Here is a 14,132-nt window from a genome sequence, read left to right on the forward strand (position 1 = left end):
TGCACTCACGTTAGATAACATGTCTATAGAATTCTGCATTCTCTCATATAGATACCATGTCTATAGTTAAAAGGAAATCTGAATCCTGCATATGCATCCTTCATTAGGCAAATGTGCTCATAGGGCTTTAAAATAATCAACTACATCTAGATGTCATGCATACAGGATTTCTGCATCTTTACTACGTCTATATAAGTGGCTAAAATCAATAACGCATAGAAAGCATGCCTATAGGAACTAATAATCAAGTCTGAAATATTTCACTCGCTCATAAGTCTAAAACCAATGTCTAACGCCTGCAGAACTTATAACTCGCATATTCTTTAACAATTTGGCAACTTTTTCCTAAAATCAGTATGTAGTTATTGCATCTTTTATGAAGTAAGTAGATATCATGCCTATAGGTTTTCATCTAACATTTAGGCAAGCCTTAGGGTAAAAGTTAAACTTCACCAGTCTCTATTAATTACAACCAGTGGCCAGGTCTAATTCTGACTTATTATCTGAAAATAAGTGGTAAATTAGCCTTCTTTAACTTTTAAATTTAATCAGACCCTAATCAGTACGTGAAAAACATGCTAAATTATATGTTTTTCTTTGATCTAAGGAGGCATGTTTGAGCTTTATTTGTTAATGTGCTTTCTCCAGATTTGCTATATGTATTTTGATTGTCGCCTTAGAATTTTTACCTTTGAAACTATAAAAGCCCAACATCCCTTCCCTTTAGGATTAGTAGTCCTAAATGCCACCGGGACTGATAGGATTGGGGCGAGTAATAGCATGCAATAAGTAAAACGAGACCATTCCGCGTTTAATACCTTAACGGGGTGGGAAGGGGTAGATATGGATATGATGACCACGCGATAACACCACGTGTATAATTGATTACCGGGTGTTGTGTGGGGTGATCTATATTATTTATAAACCTAGGACCCCCATCTCTTTTACTTGTTTATTCCATTTTTTACTTTCAAATTTCAAACTGTTTTTTTCCTCAAAATTCAGCTTTCCTTCCGTTTCTTTTAACTGCATAACTTTGCAATCATTATGTGAAATCCCATCTTATTTGAAAGTCTTACTTGCTTACATGTTACTTGAAGTCACCACCATAGCTTGGCCGGGAACCACACTAGTGGATTCTGAGGGGTGCCTTACACTTTCCCTTCGAAATAATTTCAAGCCCTTACCCTATCTCTGGTTATCCAAACAAAAACTCTTCTTAGTGTCCGAATGCACTTAAATCATTAGGTGGCGACTCTTCAATTCTCTTAAACCCAATTCCCAAAAGGGAACGAGTTGTCCTTCCAAATTTCATAAACCCGATTTCGCGAGAAAAAGGGGCGCGCCAGCATGGTGACTCTACTGGGGATTTCTTTTAGGCTTTTACCATTTCAAGCTATTACTGTGACTTTACATTTCTTATATGCCTTTGCTTGTTTAATCTCTTTAAGCATCTAATTCCCTCTTCTACTATGAAACTGACTTGTCTTTTTGATTCTTTTCTTTATTTCTTTTACTGCATTCCCGTTTTAAATTATTATAACTATTATTATGAACGTGCAAATACGTGGCAACTTGTTTTAATTATTGCATAAGCATGTTTTCAACATCATATTCCATTCGTGCCAAACAAAATACCATAGCAATGCTTATAATGAGTGGTTGCGCCCTTCCGATATTATCACCCCTAAATCCGGCAAAGGCATATTTGCAGTAAAACCAGTCGATTAACGGTGTAGTCGACGATTCCGCACCTTTCCCTCTTGAGTTGTCCGCTCAAAGGTACCAGTCTAATAACCCATAGAAACCTTACTCTGTTTAATTGTGCATGCATCATGGTCAAACCTAGCTGAGTCAGTTATGTTATACGCATAATGAATTTTTAAGATAGCCTTGTCCAAAGTCCACTGGGTTTCCCTAAAACCCAAATGGACATTATCACGTTCTATGCATTTACTTGGAGAACCAAATGCTTCTATGCTAATTATTTATATTTAGTAGTCAAGTCTGGAGAGGGTAAGGGCCTAACCCTTTGTCTTGCAGAAAAATGAGGCATGAGTTCTCCAGTTTCGGTATGATTAGCATGCCCCAACTCTTGCTAGACTAGTGGAGGAGTCTTCTATCAAATGAACAAATCAATGAGTGGAAAGAGAGAGCCGCCAAAGCTAGCGAAAGTTGGAATATCTGGAATACAGTCTGCTGGAATTGGAAGGAAAAGTGAGGAAGAGAGTCATCGACTACCAGAACTTTGAGGGAAATGAAGGAGAACACCTGGCAAAGGCATTTTTACTGGTGAACCTACGTGAGCTGGAGGATTTGATCAACGAGAGCATTTAACTTGGGGAAGGTCCTTCTGGGACCAAGTAGATAGGAATTTACTCTTTCGTTTATGAATATAATAAGGCCAATGGCCATTAGTAACATTTTATTTCTTGTTATTTAGCGTCGTTTTGGAGTTCTTCTACCTTTTATCAATAAAAATGAGGTATCTAGCATTTTAAGTTCTCCAAATTAACTTGTCACTAGGCCTACCTCGGGTGCAACGAGGTCCCCAAACTTAGGACGCACTTTATATTTCAAGCACTACGTGTTTAAATATTGCAACATTTTTTCTTATGATCCTCACTGACTTGTTACCTTTTTTTTTTTGCTTTTGTTTATTCCCCTCCCCAAAAGGCTAGTTCGTGAACTCTGGCAACATTATCATATTTTACGAGATCCAGGGGCCCTCCACCTACTCCTCCTCCCAGTCGTGTCAGACACAAAAACAAAGAAAAAATGCAAGATTTGAGCAACTCAACTGAACGGGTAGAGGTCACTCATGGTACTCTGGTCCCCAAGGAAAACACATCCCAACTAGAACAAAAGTTGTTGAAGTTTCAGGAAGAACTTGATCAAGTCCGAAATCTGGCAAATCTCTTATTTTCCCTCACCACTCCAGAGGTTACTTTCCTAACTACTCAGAATCATGTACCTCTGCAAAACATCCCAAAGCAACAAAACCATCCCGCTCCCCACCACCACTGCAATACCTGCCATACCTCAAATAACACTCCACTAATCATCCCAAAACTCCAAAACTCCACAAATGGCCACTGCCACACCCAATACAATACCCCCATCTACGTGGAGACAGTGCCACACTCCACCCAGCCCATCTCAAACACACCTGAATCCGATGACAAGGACTTTCTCATCAGAAATTTGGCCGAAGAGCTTAAAAAGTTGACTAGCAGAATTCAAGGCGTTGAAGGTAGTAAGGGAATCGAGGGTCCAAACTATGAAGATCTATGCATACAGCCCGATGTCGAACTGCCTGAGGGGTACAAACCTCCTAAGTTTGAAATATTTGATGACACAGGGGATCCCAAGGTCCATTTGCGAACATATTGTGACAAGCTGGTCGGAGTGGGAAGAGATGAGAAAATCCGCATGAAGCTTTTCATGAGGAGCTTGAAGGGAGACGCTTTATCTTGGTACATTAGCCAGGATCCGAAGAAGTGGTCACGCTGGGTAGGCATGGCGTCTGATTTTATTGACAGATTCAGGTTCAATACAGAGAATGCACCAGATGTGTTCTATATCCAAAACTTGAAGAAGAAACCCACAGAAACCTTCCATGAGTATGCTACTCGATGGAGATCAGAAGCTGCTAAGGTTAGGCCTGCTTTGGAGGAAGAGCAAATGAACAAATTCTTTGTTCGGGCCCAAGACCAACAATATAATGAGAGGCTGATGCTTATCGAGAATTACAAGTTTTCTGACATCATAAAGCTGGGAGAAAGAATCGAAGAAGGCATCAAGAGTGGTATGGTTACGAACTTTGAAGCCTTGCAAGCTATCAATAAGGCTTTACAGTCTGGTGGTGCGTCCAAGAAAAGGGACGTAAGCACTGTAATAGTTGCATAGAGGACCAAATACCATTTCGAATAACAAACATACCCAATACCTCCACTCACATATCAACCTAATCAGAACTACCAAGCACCCTCACCCTCCTACCATACTCCATCACCCACTTATAAATCATCTCCACCTCCCACAAATCAGCCCACTTCACCCAAATACTCCCAACCAGCACATGTTTACCAAGCCTACAACACCCAACCATCCCACTATCAATAACCTCCCCCATGTCAAAACTTCCCTAGACCTCGACCAAATTTCGACCGCAAATCTCCCAAGCAATATACTGCCATTGCTGAACCAATTGACCAGCTATATGAAAGACTCAAAGCTGCTGGTTATGTCACCCCTATCCCTGCCATAACCCCCGAAAACCCTTCTTAGTGGGTCAATCCAAATAAATCATGTGCATACCATTTCGGTATGAAGGGACATACCATTAATGAATGCCGCTCCTTGAAGGATAAGATCCAGACCTTGATTGACAACAAGATCATTGTAGCAAAGGAGCCTGCTCCGAATGTTCACAATAACCCTCTGCCAGACCACAAAGGCAGAGGTGTTCACATGATTGAGATAGTGGATAATTGGGACCCCAAGGGATCAATCGGTCTGATCACAGAAGGCGACGATCCAAAGAAGCCAGTAGTCAGCCTTAATCCGATTGTGGTCCAGATACAGCCTTCTGGGGACGTCGCGGTAAACATGTCCATGCCACTCGAGTTTGAAGCACCATCCTCTCCAAAGACGCCATCACCAATTGAGGTTGAGTTTATGTCACCAACAAACACACCTACACCCTTTGAAGTTGCAGTCTTACCGCCTAAGGGGCCTGCTCCGATCGGAGTAAAGATAGCCACTCTAATTCCAATGGCAATGTCGGTAGTAACACCATTCCACACAAAGGCTATACCTTGGGACTACACAGCCGAAGCCAGAAGAAAAAGGAAGGTCAAGTTCGGGGAAGCCGTTGTGGCATAAGGATGACAAGAACCGGTAAGGTTTATACTCCGGAGCATTTGGCTGAGTCAAGAAAGCAGGCCTCTAGTCGGCCAACTCTCACTAAAACTAGACCCAACGATCTCCGGAGAAAGATACAGCACAAATCTCCATCCTAGCTTTGTTGCAAAGTTCCGATGCACATAAGAATGCCTTGCTAAAGGTACTGAGTGAGGCATATGTACCGAGCAACATTACCGGAGGCGAGAGGGAAAACATGGTAGGGCAGGTATTGGAAAGTCACAAGATCAATTTTCATGAAGATGAGCTACCACCAGAAGGGTTAAGTCACAACAAGGCATTGCACATCACCGTGCAATGCGAAGATTATTTTATCACCAGGATCCTAATTGATGGAGGGTCCAGCCTCAACATTTGTCCGCTGGTAACGCTTAGGACATTGGGAAAAGGGTTGCATGAGATCAGGGACGGGGCCATCAATGTCAAAGCTTTCGATGGTTCCCAAAGATCCACTATTGGAGAAATAAGCTTGTGTTTACAAATGGGCCTACATGGTTTGATGTTGATTTTCAAGTGGTAGACGTACCGGCATCTTACAATCTGTTGTTGGGACGACCATGGATTCATGCCACTAGGGCCGTAGCGTCAATACTACACCAGGCAGTGAAGTTTGAGTGGAATCACCATGAGGTGATCATTCACGGCGACGGTAGCAATCCCATATATAGTCGCTAGACCGTTCCAGCAATTGGAGGAAGAAGAAGAATAGGCGAGGAAACTTACCACCACATCGAGCGAGTCAACACTGTTGACAAGGACAAATGGTGGGATAACAAGATTGAGAGCATATTGAACTCGAGCGGGTATGAACCTGGCAAGGGACTTGGCAAGAACCTCCAAGGGATCGCTAAGCCCATCAAGCTCAAGAAACATGGCACCACCTTCAGATTGGGATATGAGTATACTTGGGAGGAATTCAACCACTGGTCGCCACCATGGTGCGGTCCTTACTATCCATTGGAGCAGACAATACCTTGTTTGGAACAGACTTTCCAACTGGCCGAAGTTATCTATGGGTCAGAAGAAGAGAAAGCACTGGCAGCAGTGAGGAATTTGTTCTTAGAAGATGATGATATGGATTGTTGTGTCGTTTTCAAGGAGGAGAGAGAGGAAGGCCCTTCCATACAGGCTGTAAGCAGAGGAGCATGCCTCAATAACTGGACTATCAGAACCACCAGAGCCCGGCGAGCCTCGGGCATTACTATTAATTATCTCGATGAACCAATGACTATGACATGCAACAAGACAACGCAACAAACGGACATAGATTCAGAGGAAGATGATATACCGGAAGAGATTGTTAAAGAAGTTGAGAATTTTGAGAACAGACCTAAGTCCAACCTGGATGAGACTAAGATTATTAACCTGGGAGATGCAGAAAACGTCAAGGAAACACGTATCAGCGTTCACTCACACCATCATAAAAGAAAGAATATACAGAATTTCTAAGGGAATATGAGGACATAATCGCCTGGTCGTACGACAACATGACTGGTCTGAGTACATCTATTGTGGCTCACAAATTGCCATCTGATCCAACATGTCCACCAGTAAAGCAAAAGCTCAGAAAGTTCAAGCCAGATATGAGTCTGAAAATCAAGGAAGAAGTCACTAAGCAGGTCAAGGCTAAGGTTCTCAGGGTAGTAGAGTATCCAACATGGATAGCCAACCTTATGCCAGTACCGAAGAAAGATGGGAAGGTCAGGGTCTGTGTCGACTACCGGGATCTCAACCGGTCCACTCCGAAAGACGACTTCCCCTTGCCAAACATACACATCCTGATTAACAATTGCGCCAAGCACGAGTTGCAATCATTTGTAGCTTGTTTTGCTGGGTATCGTCAAATCTGGATGGATGAAGAAGATGTTGAGAAAATGGATTTCGTTACGCCGTGGGGAATGTACTGTTACAAGATGATGCCATTTGGATTAAAGAATACATGGGCCACCTACATGAGGGCCATGACTACCATTTTCCATGATATGATACACAAGGAGATCGAAGTATATGTGGATGATGTCATCATCAAGTCCAAGAAAGCCATTGATCACATGGAAGATCTGAGGAAGTGTTTCAACAGACCGAGAAGATACAACCTTAAACTGAATCCCGCAAAGTGTGCACTCGGGGTTCCAGCTGGAAAATTGCTTGGGTTTATTGTGATTCGCCGGGGAATAGAGCTGGATCCATCCAAGATCAAAGCCATTCAAGAATTTCCACCGCCAAAGAATAAGAAAGACGTAATGAGTTCCTTGGGAAGACTTAACTACATCAGTCGGTTCATAGCACAATCTATAGTTATTTGTGAGCCGATCTTCAAGACGTTGAAAAAGGATGCCGCCACCAAATGGGCTGATCAATGCCAGAAGGCTTTCGATAGAATCAAGGAATACTTATCAACACCACCAGTCTTAGTCCCGCCTGAGCCAGGTAGACCTTTGCTACTCTACATCTTTGTGTTAGATGGTGCCTTCGGTTGCGTCCTGGGGCAGCACGATGAAACGGGGAAGAAGGAACAAGCCATTTATTATCTCAGTAAGAAGTTCACCCCATACGAACCCAGTATTCTTTGTTAGAACGCACCTGTTGTGCTCTAACTTGGGTGGCCCAGAAGCCGAGGCACTACTTCTATGCCTATACTACATATCTCATATCAAGGATGGATCCTTTAAAGTACATCTTTCAGAAGCCCATGCCCACTGGCAAGCTAGCCAAGTGGCAAATCCTTTTGAGTGAATTCGACATTGTCTACGTGACTCAAAAAGCAATCAAGGGACAGGCACTAGCAGATCACTTGGCTGAGAACCCTGTGGACGACGAATACGAACCCCTAAATACATATTTTCCTGACAAAGAGGTATCATTCATAGGAGAAGACATTGCATAATCCTATGACGATTGGAGAATATTTTTCGACGGAGCAGCAAATTTCAAGGGAGTCGGAATAGGGGCAGTCCTAGTGTCGGAAACCGGTCAGCATTATCCGGTGTCTTCCAAACTTAGGTTCCCGTGCACCAACAACATGGCCGAGTACGAAGCCTGCATCTTAGGGCTCAAAATGGTGATTGACATGAAAATCCAAGAGTTGCTGGTAATTGGGGACTCAGACCTACTCATACATCAGGTACAAGGAGAATGGGCGACCAAGAATTCCAAGATACTCCCTTATCTGCACCATGTGCAGGAGTTGAGAAAGAGGTTCACAAAGATAGAGTTCCAGCATGTTCCCAGAATCCAGAATGAGTTTGCCGAAGCATTAGCCACCCTATCATCCATGATACATTATCCAGATATGAATTTCATCGATCCTATTCCGGTGAAGATCCATGATCAGCCAGCTTACTGTGCTCATGTCGAAGAAGAAGCAGATGGGAAGCCTTGGTTTCATGACATCAAGGAATATTTGGCAAAAGGAGAATACCCAGAGCTTGCAAATGCTACTCAAAAGCGCACACTTCAAAGGTTGTCCAACAATTTCTTTCACAGCGGAGGAATCCAATTTAAGAGAACTCCTGATTTGGGATTATTAAGGTGTGTCGACGCAAAGGAAGCATCTAAACTGCTAGAGGAAATTCATGTCGGGACCTGTGGTCCGCATATGAACGGTTTTGTCTTAGCAAAGAAGATCCTCCATGCTGGTTACTTTTGGATGACCATGGAAATGGACTGCATCCAGTATGTCCGGAGATGCCACCGCTGCCAAATACATGCAGACATGATAAAGGTACCTCCAAATGAGCTTAGTGCAACAAGCTCACCATGGTCGTTCGCCGCGTGGGGCATAGATATTATTGGACCAATCAAACTTGCCGCTTCCAAGGGGCACAGATTCATCCTAGTGGCAATTGATTATTTCACCAAATGGGTCGAAGAAATATCCTACAAAGCAGTAACTAAGAAAGTCGTGGTAGACTTTGCCCGCGACCACATTATTTGCCGATTCGGGATTCTAGAATCAATCATCACTGAAAACTGTTCCAACCTCAACAGTGACTTGATGAAAGCTATGTGTGAGACTTTCAAGATCAGACACAAGAATTCCACAGCCTACCGGCCTCAGATGAATGAAGCCATAGAAGCTGCCAATAAGAATATCAAGAAGATACTAAGGAAAGTGATAGAGAAGCATAAACAATGGCACGAAAAGCTATCATTCCCTCTATTGGGGTATCGCACCACAGTCCGAACATCAACTAGGGCAGATCCCTATATGCTGGTTTATGGTACAGAAACCGTCATTCCCGCCGAAGTAGAAATTCCTTCCTTAAGGATCATACAAGAAGCTGCGCAGAATGGGTAAAACATCGTTACTGCAGCTAGCTCTTATAGATGGAAAGAGAATGAATGCATTTTGCCACAGTCAGCTTTATCAGAGCAGAATGACCAGAGCCTTCAACAGGAGAGTAAAACCAAGACGGTTCACACCGGGGCAGCTGGTGTTAAAGAAAATTTTTCCGCATCAAGATGAAGCCAAAGGGAAATTCTCTCCCAATTGGCAGGGTCCACACATGGTTCGTAGGGTTCTGATAGGAGGGGCCCTTACACTTGCAGAAATGGACGGAGATGTTTGGCCAAAACCAATCAATTCAGATGTAGTCAAGCGCTACTATATGTAATCTTATGTTTTCCTATATGATGTAATTTGAACTACGTCTGACCTGATTCCCGTTTAAGAGGGGATACGTAGGTAGCCTTATGGGCTCGGTCACAATTCACTAAAATTTTCATTTCCTCCGCAATTGGAAACTGGGGCAGAATTTTGAGGAGGACCCTAAAAATTCCGAAGTGGCTTCAGCCGATCATCGCAAGCAACCGTCAGAAGCAGTAGTCTATTAAATTGGGGAGAATTTTGAGGAAGACCCCCAAAATTCCGAATCAAGAGAGGTCGCAATGTCCTGCACCACGTCACAGTCGTCGGTTCATCTAAAAACTATTTTTTAAATATATACTTATGTCATATCTTTACAAACTCATGCATGTTTATTATCGAAATCGCTTTGTTCAGCAACGCTACCCTAATGATCCATACCATGCCATCAGATCAAAGCCGAAAAGGCAAGCCAAGTCAACGGGGACACAAACTAACCTTTCCCCTCTACAAAACTCACGATTTTTCTTTGGATGCAGGCACCCAAGTCGCAAAATCATTATATTATACACTCATACTGTTCAGGAATACAACTCTCAGAACCGTCACACCTATTCACAGTTGCTATCCACATACAATATCCCCAGCAGCCACAATATCACAATCAGCTATCAGCTATCAGCTAAGAAATTTTATTACTATTCACCTTTTATTTCCTGCACTGCATAAGGCTACCATTCTGCCTTCCGGGGTTAAGCTCTACCTCCATCTGCACTTCCTGCATTGCATAATGCTACCATTCTTCCTTCCGAGGTTAAGCTCTACCTCCATCTGCATTTCCTGCATTGCATAAGGCTACCATTCTACCTTCTGAGGTTAAGCTCTACCTCCATCCACATTTCCTGCATTGCATAAGGTTACCATTCCGCCTTCCGAGGTTAAGCTCTACCTCCATCCGCATTTCTTGCATTGCATAAGGCTACCATTCTGCCTTCCGAGGTTAAGCTCTACCTCCATTTTGCATGGCTAAAATATCGCCACATTTATCTACACTTCGCATGGGCTGAAAGATCCCCACCTCTATTCACATTTTGCATGGCTGAAATATTGCCAACTTTATTTACACTTCACATGGCTGAAATATCGCCACCTTTATTTTCACTTGCATGACTGAAAGATCGCCACCTCTACTTACACTTGCATCGGCTGAAAGATCGCCACCTTTATTCACACTTGCATCGGCTGAAAGATCGCCAACTTTATTTACACTTTCACGAGCTGAAAGATCGCCACTTATTGCATTTCATGGGCTGAAACATCGCCACTTTATTTATGCTTTCATGGGCTGAAAGATCGTCACTTACTGCATTTCATGGGCTGAAAAATTGCCAAATTATCTGAGGGAGTCATTGTTCGGAGGAATCATTCTCATAGCCCGAGAAGGCCATGTCATGGCCTGAAGATCCCTTTTAATCTCTTATATATCATTACTCAAAGGCGTCATAGTTCGGAGGCATCATTCGCATAGCCCGAGAGCTTATTTTCATGGCCTGTAAATCCTTTATTATACGATTCATGGCTCGAGACATCATGGTCTAAGGACGTCATCCTCACCATCCAAAGACAGCATTCATGGTCCAACAGAAACTTGCATCATGTTTAAATTTAGGCACAATATACGCTTGTATTGTTTATCTGCAGGTAAACCGGTGAGCAACGATCGTCTGAGCAAGAGCGATCCCGCTCTAAGTCCCGCATCTCTATTAGGCTCTAACCATGCATCTCAACCTGAATATCGCGTCCATTCTTGGAAAGACCTCCATTGGCATATTCCGCCGACAGATCCTGAACTACATATGGCCTGATTCCTATAAGACCAGGGATATGTAGGCAGCTCAGGAACCAGAGCACAGTCAAATTCTTCAAACCATTCCTTACGGTCAAATTGGCCATCATATCTTTACCCGACAACTCTTTCATCCATCCCGGGTAAAGAGGGGTAGTTGTTGATACCTAATTTTTCCCTGCATATTTTTTATATGCATAATACCTTTCAAAATAGCATATGTATGCATATATAAGTGTGTTCAAATATTTTATTATTTTTCCTAATTGTTTAAAAGATTTTTAAATCAATTTATTGCCCTATTTTAGCAGTATAAAAACCAATAATTATTCCTCAAATTATCATTTTTGGTGATTAACATATTTTATTCTCATATGTATGCCAAATTATAGCTAAGGTGATATTTACACATTTTTACAAATTTATTTAGTATTTTTAAAGCAAAATTGCATATAATTGCAATTTAGCCTATTTTAAGATTTAATTGTGTTTATAGTTATAAAAATTGATTCCGGTATTTTTAATTTAATATTTATGTGTTATTTATTAATTTAGTACCTTTAATTTATTTTCAGAAATCATTTTACTATTTTTATAAAATTAAAGAGGGAAAAAGTGGCTATTTAAATACTAGCCCTATTTTATTTTAATTATAGCCCAAATCAACCTCCCAATTAAACCCCAATTTCAATTTCAAACAGACTAGCCCAATCCCTAAATTACCTGCCCCTACCCCGGTTATTTTACCCGCCCGGCTTCCCCTTTTGATCCAGGTCATTGATCATTTTGATCAACGGCCACAATTCCCCCTTTCTTTTTTAATTCACAAACACCCATAACCCTTGTGAGCACGTGATTTTTGCCCTAAGCAAATTATTCCAAAAGTTTCAACTAAAATGATTTTACATTTTTTGTGAATTTTGTTGAATTTTGTGTAAATTGGTTGCATGATAATTCATATAAAAATACAAAAATATGCATTTGCATTTAGGGATATAATTTCACAATTTTTGTATTAAGTAGGTATTAATTCATTTTAGAACAAAATTTAAAGAAAATCACAAAAATAGTTTTTTTCGGCACTTTCATTTGTTAATTGTTGCATTTATCTTTAAATAGATTTTTGAACAATTTGAGGAATTAAATAGTTTAATTAGGTATTTGTTTTAATTGTTACATTTTTATAAAAGCAAAAAAATACAAGATAAAATACAAAAAATAAAACAAAAATAAAATATAAAAGCAAAAGAAATAAAATAAATTGAATACAAGAAATTGGGCTGTTATGTTTAATTTGGAGCCCAAATACACTCAGCACCAGCCCAACCCAATCCGCCCCAACCCGGCCTGCTTCCTCATTAAGAAAAACGACGCCGTTTGGCGTCGTTGGATCTGAACCATCCATGTTTTTAATCCAACGGCTTAGATTCGATATCATTAATTAATAAAAGTGTTTGAATATATTTCATAACCCTAAACGACATAAGCCTTCTTCCTCGTATACTCCTCCTTCACCACCGTCGACCTCGCCTAAATCCTACCGCCAGCGAGTGGTACTTCTGTCAACTCACTCAAAAATAACACCGTAAAATCCTCTCACCGTCCCCATCGTGAATCTCTTACCCTTTTCTTTCAAAACCTAGCCCAAACCCTCGAATCCTCGTCGGAAGGTTTTTTGGCCATGACGCCGGTCACTCCTTTCGACCCCAAATTAACACCCTGATACCCTCTCTTCTTCCTTTATCCAACCCCCATGGTATTCTACCTCGACTCTGTCCGGAGCGTCTCGAATATTGAATTAAAATTTTTTGGCCAAAGTCCAAAATAACCCAATCGAGCCCAGATTAACACCATAAGACCGCCTGGTCTTCCCCTATCAGATCCCCATGGGCGCTTGGCTCAAATGTGACCGGAACAGTTCGAATATCGATTTCAAGTTTTCCGGCGAAACCCTAGATAAGTTTTTCTTCAACTTTTTCCTTTCTTTTGTTTAATTTTTGTCTTTTTATGCATGTGCTTTTTCGTGTTCAGTCCAATTTCAACAATAAGGTTTAGTCATCGATTGTTTTCTTGTGTTGGTTGTTTTCTTCTTTTTAATCAATCTCCTGTTCTTTTCTTTGTTATTGATTAGTCCCAATACCTCTTAACTATAGTATAGCCATAGTTTGATAATTCTGACTTTTAATGTAGCAATTAGGTTAATCTCAGTGGCAATGGTGCATAATTCTGATTTGGTTAATTCTAGGAGTTTTTAAATTTTCTTTGCTTCAGCATCCTTGATTAATTTGGTTTTGATTTTCTAGTTTAATTGTCACTATTTTAATCTTGATCTGATTTTGTTAAATGTTTAAATGATAGCTTAAGTAATAGAACTTTCTGTTATTTGATTAGTTTTAGTAATAATAATAATTTGTTCATGATCTAAACTTGTTGGAATTAGGATCTCTAATTGTTTTTATTAGATTTCAATTTGTTAGTTTAATTTCTGTTTGTTTTGTTAGTTTAATTTTGTTTTTCCTGATTAGAATTATAGGAATCCATTAATGAGGTAAGGGTATTATAGGAATTGTAATGGGTATAGAACCTTCTAGAATGGACCTTAGTATAGATTTCAATAAAATAGGTGTAGCTACTTGTATAACAAGTCAGAAATGAGGGGTAAAAAAATACAAATAAACAGGGACTAATGTGTGAAAAGGAAAATCTGAAATTCCCTCCAAATTATGTCTATAAAAGGACATATCCCTTACTTGTAAAAAAAAAAAAAAAAAA

This window comes from Nicotiana attenuata, unplaced genomic scaffold, assembly GCF_001879085.1.
Source record: "Nicotiana attenuata strain UT unplaced genomic scaffold, NIATTr2, whole genome shotgun sequence".
Taxonomy (NCBI): Eukaryota; Viridiplantae; Streptophyta; class Magnoliopsida; order Solanales; family Solanaceae; genus Nicotiana; species Nicotiana attenuata.